The following is an 11757-nucleotide window of genomic DNA, read 5'->3' as shown; positions in this document are numbered from 1 at the left end:
ACACACATATATAGTGTTGATCGCATGGGCTATGTGGGTTTATAGTTTTTTTTATGGTGAGCCTCTGGCGAGTAAGCGATTGAAAATGCAGCAAAGACTTAATTTTGCTGACTTGTTAATCGCAAACAAAACAACATTGTAATGCATTACTTTTGAATATAATAAATTGCCAGCAGAGATACGTAATCTTTGGAATTTTGACGAACAATACTATTACACTATATATGCTCTGAAATAAAAAAAAAACACATTCATTGAGCTAGTACTTTTTTCCTTTATAATCTTTTAAAAATTCCAATAAAAATATTTTTGAGAATTTAAAAAAATGTTTTAATACATTATGATTGGTATATACTAAGTGATTAACATATCAAGTAAATTATTAACCTATATACATATATATATATACACACATACATATGTGTGCGTGCGCACGCGCGCGCGTTTGTGTGTGTGTGTGTGGCCCAAATAAAATATCATCCAGTTTCTTGCTTCGCTATTACATAACTTTTATACCCCGATTTACATTGACTGTCGGAGAGGTTCTTGGCTATACACAAAGACGCTTCAAGGTGGCATTAATATAGGTCAGGGACCACGATACAAACTCAATAACAGAATAGATGCAATCCTCTTGAGTAAATAATAAAACATTTGGTGCGACCGTTTTTCGGGTAGGGGTAATAGGACTTTTTTTATTGTCTATTGCGGAGCTCTTCTGCAAAATATTATATATAAAACTCACTATGTATGTTTCCATTTTTTCGAACAGCATTTTCTCCTAGACTCTGTAGTCGATAAAAATAGATGTTAAGGGCCAAAAATTGAAAACTTAACAGTCGTAAATCGAGTTAAAGTTTTCTTATACGCATAGCAAATGTATATACATTTATACGTTATCGTTAGTTTATTTTTCGCTATTTCTTATCTAACTGACCACAGCTAAAATGGTGACGAGTAAGACTGGAGCGCTGTATGTTTCGATTTCGGTTTCGATTCTAGCTGACGGCATCCAATCATATATATAGTTTTTAATTTTGAAATAACTACTAAATATTGGGCACAATATAATAATCAATAGAGTATTGAATCTGTAATAAGAAATACATAAATTAAAATATCATATTTAAAGTGTATTTTATGGTCAGACAACGCTGAGCGCATCGCTAATTCTATAAAAGTTGAAAAATAGTTGAAATAAAAATAAAACGAACAAAGTTTTTTGCTGTTGTTGTTGTTGCTGTTTTATTAGTAAATATACGAATCGCGAGAACAAAACTGGAACTTTCTATTTGGGGAAAGGACCGTGACCGTCGTAACATAAATAGAATAAGGTCTAGCCACTAAGAAATAACCTCATGCCTGAGGTACAAGGAAGCAAGATCTGTCGAACAGTAAGGCTGTCGATAATGAATAATAACTGTTTACAAAAAGCCTTAAAAAATGTGTAGAAATTGCATTGAAAAAGAGAAAAATTGGGAACACGATTTATACTATAACTGAACTTATTCAATATGAATTAGAAAAAAAGAAGAAAAACAAAAATGAATTCAAAAGGGAAAGTTTTTTATTGGTTTTGCGAAACAGACATTTAAAATATTCTAAAATATGAAACTTTACAGTATATTCATTGCAAAAATATTCCCTTTTACTTGCACATATCCAAATATAGAATAATTTTTTATCTTTTGGGAAAGAAAATACAGTCACTTTTTGGACTAGTTTTATGAATCCCTCAGCAATAGATAACGAAAATAATCATCCTTCGTAACAGTCAGTGTTGTGGCCGTTCTACTTTATTCTGTAACGTTAGCAGGTCATTTCACTTTAAATGGCTATACCTCCTACTATTTATGATGGTCGTGGAATAATACACAGCCTGACTGTGGACTACTCGTTCCTAATTAAGGAAGATGGATTGTCACAGATGCAAGTCTCTGTCGGCCAGAAGCACCAATCCTTCTCGGTAGATATACAGATATTCTCGTCACAGCAGGCATTTCGGTCATGCTCGCAACTTCTATACACTCCAATGCACTGTAAATAGAAAAAATAATCGGTGCTTATTTAGAATTAAACTACTTTAAATAACGAAAATGTCATATTCCAAAACTTACGTAAATTGGTTAAGTAGTTTTTTTATATATAGAAAATCATTCCTTACGATTTTTAGCGATTTTAATAGAAAATTGTAACTATTACAAGACTGATTTTGATCCCGATGATTCGAATTGAGTTGTCTCCTCCTTATTTATATAACATGGCGGATCGAAATATAACCTCTGGCTTCGTCAGAGAATTTGATTTTTTGGTTCAAAAAACAAATACTTGATAAATTTATGATTTTTTTTAATATTAGCTCTTCCTGTTTTAAGAGGTACATCATAAAGCAAAATAATTCTGTACTTTTGTTTCGAAAATAGGTTTATTGTAAATAAGCATCAAAGTAATCGTAAATATTGTAGTATTGCATGTAGACCAAAAATATCTGGCACTTGTGAATTTTGGTTATTTGAGACTATTTCTTTTGTTTTTATTTTTTTAAATACCTCCTTTTAGAGCAGAAGAAGACAAGGTAAGAACAAAATGTCCAAAAGGTAAGTTAAAAATAAATATATGCAATAATACAACGCTCTCAATATTTATTGAATAAAAATTAAGAAAATTCTTAAATGAATGACAATTGTTCTCTTGTTTTTTGTTCATTTTACTTTATCCGAAGTTCTCAGAAATCAAGGGACTCGTTTCTTGGACTAACACTTGATCTCTATGTAAGACACATGCAGATCAATTCGAATGTTTTAAACACAAAGTTAGTAAAAGTTAGTAAAAAAAAAGTGTAGAACATTACCTCTCTCTCGCCAACCGACCATTTAAATATGCTATAGAATATTTATCTTTTCTGTTTCGTTGCCTTACTGGATTCCAGGACAAGAATACATTTACATTTGGAGTTGAAAAGATAGGACAACGGAAGGAAGTCTCATTTTAACATTAAAAAAAAAATTATTTATCATCTTCGTTAGGAATAAATATATGATTGGTTGGTTGTCTTTATTTTACGGCATATCAGCCCTTTTGGGTTATTAATTGCCGAATCCAGTGATTTTGAAGAGCAATTTTTTAATAGAATATATTTGTTTTTTAAGTCAGTTTCTATTTAACCAACAGTTGGGACCCTAACAAGTACTACCACTCCTGGTCAGAGTGGACCTGAGAGCAATGGCAATTAAAGGGTGGCTCCACACTCCCCAAATCCCGCAAGCTGGTTCCTCACCATGGGATATAGTTTAAGGTAATATCCAGGACCGGAAAATATATATGAGGTAAATGGGTTAGTAGCTGGAAGTGTAAGGATAGATTGAATATTATACCGGCTTGTTGAAGGAGAGAATAGTTCAGTGTACATGTGTTGTAGTTAGTGGTAGTTAGAACAAAAGATTAGACAGTCCTGAGACGTAAATTAGATATGCCGGTTAAGTGAAAAGTGTTCGTGTATATACGTGTTGTAGGCATGTTTGTCTGATAAGAGAGACAGGAACAAAGGATTAGAGCCCCGTGGTAGGAAAGAGAGTATGTGTGTGAAGATAGCCATGTTGGCGGTATTTACTACCAACCAGCCGGAAGAGAGAAAGAGAGAGAGAGAGAGAGAGAGAGAGAGAGTGTGTGTGTGTGTGTGTGTGTGTGTGAGAGAAAGAGAGAAAGAGAGAGAGAGTTGCCGGTTTCGCCTTATATACACTTGGTTACGTGACTGAGAGCTGGTTTGTGATTGAACAAGCAAGGAAGACGGTAGATTTAAAATCTCGAGCCGCGAGATTTCGCCCCTGCAATAGCAATTTTCGCCTGCTACAGAGTATCCAACTTCGTAATGTTACTTGAGGTAACATGCCTTAGAGAAGGTGCAATACTTAGTAAGAGTTTACTTGTAGCAGAAAGTATCCTAATGCCGGGTTGTTCTGCGTAACCTCTGTACCGAAAAAAGCAGTGTTAAGTGCGCATTAAAGTTAGCATTAAATAAAAATGTATTACTTTTAAATTTTATAGTATTGAACAGTGTAAACATTTCCATTTAAATCCATCATTTCTTTTACTTGTGTAATAATTTCTTCCTGCAAATATGCGTCTCGCAGGAAGATAAGACCTAGAGATTGTAAAAAGGCGTTTTTGTGCTTTTTTCTGGTTGAATGTTTTAAAAAAGATATTGGACATATTCAACATATTTATATTCATTTGTTTTGCAAGTACTTTAATTGAATGAACTCATTGCACTTGTACTCCTCTCGATGTAAATACCCTCGACTAAACCGATAAACAACAAGATCCCACCTCTTTAGTATTGTAGTCTCTAGATGCCGGAGAGCCTTCTACTCTTATAGGTTATTTCCTCGGACTGCCAGAATTTAGAATTCCCTCCCTGCTTCCTGCTTCCCTGACTGTACAGCCATGCAGAAATTTAAATGTAATGTCAACTGACATCTCGTTCATCTCCTTACATAGTCTCCTGTAAAAATGGTTTCAAATAACAGCACCTTACCTCCGTGTGTCATTATGCCTTAGTTTGAGTATACAAAAATTAAGAAAAAATGATCCCCAAATTGAGATACTGAAATACTCATAACTAAAAGTGAAAATAAACCAAAAATGTTATGGGTAATCCTTTTACACTGGCACAAGAAGTTTCCTTGCAGACTCCCTGTCTCAATTTTTAAGCTAGCTTGGAACTAAAGGCCGAAAAAGAGTCGAAGCCAGCAAACGCCTCAGAGAGATAACCGAACAATATGCAATGTGGATAAGGGCATAAGGAAATATCACATCGTTATATAGTAGCAAGAGTCCACTCCATAGTTATTTCTGTCAGATGAGGACACAGATTTTGATTACATCACGTTTTCATGCCAAGGATATATATATATATATATATATATATATATATATATATATGATTGCAACGTCTTGTCAGACGAGTGCCACTCCCTCAGACACTTAAAATCCATGAGCCCAAATGCATGAGGGAGTATCTATACAACGATGATGTTACAGTGTCTTAGCTTTGTACGACAGCTAAGTCTCTCTCTCGGTTCAAAATGTTGAGATCCTGCAACAAGCAAGAACAAGATAGCCAGCAACAAATTGAACTGCAGACCAGCTTAATGCGGGTACTGGTCTGTCGCTTTATGGTTTTTTAAATCAGAGATTTGCTTCTCCTAGAAAGGTTGCCTTCACCACGGCTTACGGGAGCCCTCTCTACCCCAATACACACACACACACACACACACACACACACACGCACACACACACACACACACACACACACACACACACACAAATATACACGTTGCTAGTTGGCCGTTGACCCAGAAAAGGAGTTCATTCGCCCTTTGGAAGGTCTTGTTTTTAATCCTTCAGGGAGACTAGCCGCCCTCCTCACCAAACAAGTCTGGCGAGGGAACCAGTTTAGTCGCCGATGACCCGACCATGAGGCAGGTAGTACTGGGTTACATGGTACCAGTAGCATATGACATGAACTATACATGACATGACATGTATATATATATATATATATATATATATATATATATATATATATATATAGAGAGAGAGAGAGAGAGAGAGAGAGAGAGAGGGGGGGGGGAGATATATAAATACCCGTTCACATATATTTTTCACGATAAAGCTAGAACCCAGAATTAGACAATCGGACAACGCCTAACCGAAAGTAGGTTTCAATGTACTGCATCTCATCAGTAGCAGTGTCAGAAATTTCGTGAAAATAGTGAATAATTCCACCCCATCTTTCCAAGCTTATAACTCCTCGAAAAATGTAATTCAAGTCCTAATTTTTTTTTTCAATTAAAGGAGCAAGGACCAAGGTTTTATTAAAAAAAAGCAAAAAACAAAAACAATGTGTTTTTTGTTTTAAAGGTTTTAAACTTCGGACTTTACAGGTAAATTTCTAAAAAAGCGATTTTTTTTTGTTTTAAATTTGAATATATTATTTATTGACCTTTTCTCTTCAATTTGTGATATATAAAACTCCCCGACATAAATTAATTATTTACTTTTTAATAGACATTTCAAAATGACAGGCGTGAATTATTCGACCCCCTGTCTTTCCAAGCTTATAACTCCTCGAAAAATGTAATTCAAGCCCTAATTTTTTTTTCAATTAAAGGAGCAAGGACCAAGGTTTCATTAAAAAAAAAGACAAAAAAAAAAACAATGTGTTCTTATAAAATGAGGTTTTAAACTTCGGACTTTACAGGTAAATATCTAAAAAAGGGATTTTTTTTTGTTTTAAATTTGAATATATTATTTATTGACCTTTTCTCTTCAATTTGTGATATATAAAACTCTCCGACATAAATTAATTATTTACTTTTTAAGAGAAAGTTGAAAATGGGTGACACTTGGGGGGCGTGAATTTAAAAAAAAACGTTTGTCTAAAATATTATATTCGGTTTATTGGAAAGAACATAAAATTTCACATTGACCCTGAAAATATCGTAAAAATAGAATCAATAGAAAAATTTTGATAGATTTTTAAAGTTTAAAAATTGAAAAATATTGAGTTCGGAAAATTCATTACTGTTTTTTTAAAAAAAAAAATTTCTATTTGTTATAAGGGACATAATTACGGATAGCACCGGATACGAAACGGTGTATAAAAGAGCGTCTTGAATTGTCTTGGAGTCAGTCAAGTGGTACGCACTAGCCCGACCGTCTCGCGGCTTACACTCTCCAAGTGTAGTCAGGATTAACCAAGCTCCCAGGACGAGCGTTCCGCTCACACACGTTAAGTTACCTTTTTCCTTTACCTTCATTTACGCGTATATCAACTTCAAGGCGAGCAGCCATTTTGTACTGTGTATTATTTCGAAGTACGAATAAACCTTTTTGTTACGCATTCCACTCGGCGTATTTGTCATGTTATTATATACCGTCAAAACGGGATATAACACTATTACTTTTAAAACAACTGTAATAGTTTATTTTGGAAGTATAATCCATAAAGAAAATAAATAACCCACTTTTAACAGAGAAATTACGAGATTTTTATATTGTATTCGCAGTTCCGTGTTAGGGGTGTCAAAAATTCCTACAAAAATTCTGATACTGCTATCTCATCAGTGGCGTGCTCCGACATAGGCGCGAACCCAGGTCGTCGCACACATGAAGTGTGCAATACTGACGACCTTAAATTCTTATATGTTTATCCAGTTCTGCAGTCTACGATGTGACAAGCAACGCGTCCTATACAACTAAGATAGTTATTGCTGGTATGCAGGCGGTAGATATCACATCTACAAACATTAACTGAAATTAGCCGACTCCCCAGACACGTGGCCCATATTAAGGTCATCAGTATTGCACACTTCATGAGTGCGACGACCTTAGTTCGCATCTATGTCGGAGCACGTTACTGATGAGATGCAGTACATCGAAACCCACTTCGGGTCTGGCGTTGTCCGTTGTCAATGCAATGGTCGATTCTATCTAATTCTGGGTTCTAGCTTTATTGTGAAAAGTGTATGTGAACGGGTATTTATATATCTATCTATAATCTCCTGTTAATGTCTAATATATGTATATATATATATATATATATATATATATATATATATTATTTTTTCTAAATTAAAAAATTTTTTTTATTACATTTTCACCCCAAACAAGGCACATTGCCACTTTGGTGTAGGGGGCTACTATCAGGGGCAGCAGCTACTTGGGCACTATGTTGGGATTTGGGCAGCAAGATGTCGGTTCACGTTACACTTGAACTTCTGCATGTCAGTACAGTTAGGGAAGCAGGGACCTGGAATGGAATTTCAAAGTCTAGCCATTCTGGGGGAGAAACTACTGGAGTAGAAAGATCTTTTACATTTAGAGATCTCTACTGTGTGGGGGTGGGATTTAGTTGCCTGTCGGGTTTGTCGAGGGTGTCTACGTCGTGGGGGCACAAGTGTCTGCAGTCCGTCAGAGCATTCACCATTAAAATACTTGTAGAACAGGCAGAGGGATGCAACGTTTCATCGATGGGACAGAGGCTGAAGCTTAGATGCCAGTTCAGGGCCTATCAGATTGGCGACTCTCTTTTGAACCTTGTCTAGAAGCTAGAGACTAGCAGCAGATGCACCAGCCCAGATGTGACAACAATACTCCATACATGGGCGAATGGTGGCCTTATAGAGGTACAGGATGCTTTCAGGTTTCAGTAGTTTTCTAGCACGGTAGAGAGAGCCTACCTTTTTCGCAACAGCCCTGGAAATCTTTTCAATATAATTGTTCCAACTCATGTTTCCTGTGAACGTTAGGCCAAGCAGTTTGAAAGATGTACACTCAGACAGGGAGTCACTGGCCATTGTTATTGGTGACAGAGAAGGTTTCTTGTAATTATTGAAGGAAACCAGTTTAGTCTTGGCAGCATTGAATGTGGCCATCCATTTATGTCCCCATTCCACTACAGATTGGAGGTCATCCTCTAGTGTTTTTTGCCATTTCTTTAGTTATGTGTTCATTTGTTTTCCTGTCATGCCTATTATAGAGCGTGGTATCACCCGCATATATACCCATCTCAAGGCAGTTTTCTCGGGGAGGTCATTAATAAATATTAGGAACAATAGAGGTCCAAGGATAGACCCCTGAAGTACTCCCACATTTATATCACATTCTTTAGATGTACGACCGTCGAGGAAAATCTGGATTTTTCTCTTATCTAAGAAGGATTTAATTATGTTAAGTATTCTACCAGTGATACCGTATGATCTAATTTTCCTTAGGGGACCCTCATGCCATACCCTGTCAAAGGCCTTATATATATCTAGAGCTGCCGCTCTACCCTCCTCCGCTTTGTCCAGTGAATGGTATATACGTTCAGAGATTGCAGTTAGGATGTCAGCTGTGGAACGGCTTGTCTAAATCCATATTGTTTGTCAGTCAGAAGCTTAGCATCTGTAAGGTGCCGGATTAGAGCATGGTTAATTATGGTCTCAAATATTTTGCCGAAAAGTGGGAGAAGGCTAATGGGACGATAATTTAATGGTCAGTTCTTTCGCCAGAATTCTTGAATACTGGCACCACAGAAGCAGTTTTCCAAGAGCCCGGAAAGCATGATTCATTAAGGCATTTGTTGTAGAGTTTGGAGAGAACTAGAGGTACTTCGGCTGAGCACTTTTTTAATAGCACAGTTGGGATGAGATCAGATCCACATGCTTTTGAAGTGTCAAGATTTTTTATGATAGCCTGTACCTGAGCAGGGGTGATTTTTAGATCGTCTAGCGTAGCATCTGTCCGCAAAGGAAAAACAGGCACAGGGTGGTTGGAAGGGTCCAGTGTGGAGTTCGAGGCAAACCGACTAGCAAGCATATTAGCCTTGTCAGTTGCTGAGCAAACAACCTCGTGAATTGTTGGTTAGTGGGGGAATTGTTGATTTCCCATTATTTGCTACACTATTGTAGATTTTACAGAAGTCACGATTTCCTAATTTTTGTGCTTCGATGTGTTTTTTAGTGGTTTCAGTAAATTCTCTATTAGCTGTCGCTATTTCTTTCTTAACGTTACTTCTAGCTTCTATATACTTCTGTTTGTTTTAACTGGACTTATGTCGGTTAAATCTGCAGTATGCATGCTGCCTTTGAGCAATGGCAGTTGCGCAAGTCGAAGTAAACCATTGGGGAGAGTGGGCTTGCTATAAAATTTCCGAATGGGAACATGTGCTTCAATTGCTGTTTTGAACCATTCAGTTATCTCGGTTGCACACTGTTCAGCAGGAAGAGAAAAAATATTTCCCCATGGGGCATCTCTGATTAGATCTCTGATGGCTTCCCAGACAGCCTTTTTATAATATCTCGTTGTTTTAGCACTGGCTCTTCAGTTTTGGGTCTAGAATTTAGGGCGATTTCTACCATTATCACTGCATGGTCAGCGTTCACGAGTGGGCTGTCAGCATTTGTTATACAAACCTTGGGAACTGTAGTCATAAACAAATCTACAAGTGATGCGTGTTGTTCTTGCTGGTCAGGGAAACGGGTTGGAAACGTAGCCATTTGTGATAGGGAGTGAGATATAGCGAAACTATGTGTTGAGCTGCCCGCTGCATCTGTGTGAGTAGAGAATCCAAGCCAGTTTTTGTGGTGAACATAAAAGTCACCAAATACATGTACTTGTGCGCTAGTGTCGAGGGAGAGTAAAATGGCGTAATGTAAACATATTGTACGGTATTTACAGCATCTCTTCCAAATTTCGGATTTTTAATCATGTCAAACGCACTTTATCTTCTTGTAGCGAAGTAGAAAAAAAAAAAAGAAATTAAAAATATATATATATAAGACACAGCTGTTCCTTCCAAAAGGTTGAGCTCTTCAACGCCCAAAAATCACCGTCACAACAAGAATTCACCGTCACTTCTTCCAACCGTCGTTTCACTCTCTGCGCTCTTCACCCTGCTTAAAAAAAAGTACCGTTTATGTGCTGCCATTTCTCCACTTATGCAAATTGACTATCAACCAGAGCCATCTAGTTTTCCAATTTGCAAAGGGGGACAACTCAAACCACACGCCCCCTTGATCTATACGATCATCACATGTCAACCCATCACGTAGTCGCTCGACCAACATGGCGGCCGTCTCTCTCGCTGCGATCTCCGCGGAGCCTCTTCGAGAACGTCGCTACTTGGTTCGACGTCGCTGTCTTCCTCTGATGACACCACTATCGACCGCACATCAAGGATGTGTCGAGGGATGCCGTCGATAGATACATTGTTCGGGGACTGGACACTTGTCACAATGCCCCTCCCCCAGCGTGTGGTACAGCGAGCATCAGGCGGTTTGATCTACACTTCCTCTCCCACTCGCACAGTCGCTCGCTTCTAGCCTTCCTCCGCGGGTACCTGTGCAGTTCGGGGATGCCGCGGCTCGTACTTGAAGACTGCCCTCTGCGGCACTGACTCCACTTTTTGCCCTGACTTTGGAGCCATATTATACCAGAAGACAGCTTCTGGTGGCAAAATCTGGCCCCTTTCAGCTATAGCCTTAATGGTCCTGTGATGCCGCTCCACAATTCCGTTTCCGCCTGGTCTGTATGCAGCCCTGAAATAGCGCCACACTCCCCACTTATCCGACACATTCTCCATGGCAGCTGAGCGAAAGGCAGTTCCATTGTCCATTAGCACTTCCGTCACAGAACCCCTCTTCAAAAACACCTCTTCCAAGACCTTTGCAATTTCACCTGCATTTTCCGCCTTGATGTCCCTGCAAATGGCTACTCTTCCTTGTCCACAGTCGACCATTGACAGATACGGCCTCTGTCGATAGTGCGTTACGTCTATCGCCAACCTGCTCCAGTTCTCTGCCACCTAAACCTCACCAGCTTCGTGTCTACTCGGCGCAGGGTCGATTGATTGACACTGGCTGCATCTTTCAACCACTGTCCTAACGGCCGATTTTGTGATTCTGGGGTCCACCTTCCTGGCCAAGAACAAGGTTCTATCCATTCCAAAATGGTGCATGTCATGCGAATCCTTCAGGGTTCTTCATTCAAACAACATATTACAACAGCCGCCTCATTCGGCGCCTTTAGCCAGATCTTCCGCACCCTCGTCATCACATCTGCTCTGTTCTTCGCTGAAGGAACGATAGTGACCCTAAGTTGAAGATCAAATTCCCTAATCAGCTCTCTTAACATCATCAATCGACGCTTTACTAGCATCTCGGCAGCGCCTTTCGTCTTCACCCTCCTTTCTCCTGTAGCTTCGGATTGGAT

General features: G+C 38.3%; 1 long non-coding RNA gene across 1 annotated transcript in view; it reads right to left on the bottom strand.

Moving 5' to 3' along the window:
- Window positions 1-1549: 1549 nt before the first annotated feature.
- The window catches only part of LOC145278126 (uncharacterized), a 53683-nt gene continuing 43475 nt past the window's right edge, over window positions 1550-11757 (bottom strand). Inside the window, exon 3 of the long non-coding RNA XR_013868350.1 lies at window positions 1550-2037. This is a non-coding gene — a long non-coding RNA (uncharacterized LOC145278126). The remainder of the gene's footprint in view (window positions 2038-11757) is intronic.

This window comes from Euprymna scolopes, chromosome 6 (genome assembly GCF_053919585.1).
Source record: "Euprymna scolopes isolate OS-2025 chromosome 6, ASM5391958v1, whole genome shotgun sequence".
In the NCBI taxonomy this organism is placed as follows: domain Eukaryota; kingdom Metazoa; phylum Mollusca; class Cephalopoda; order Sepiida; family Sepiolidae; genus Euprymna; species Euprymna scolopes.
This window is presented reverse-complemented; position numbering and strand designations above follow the sequence as displayed.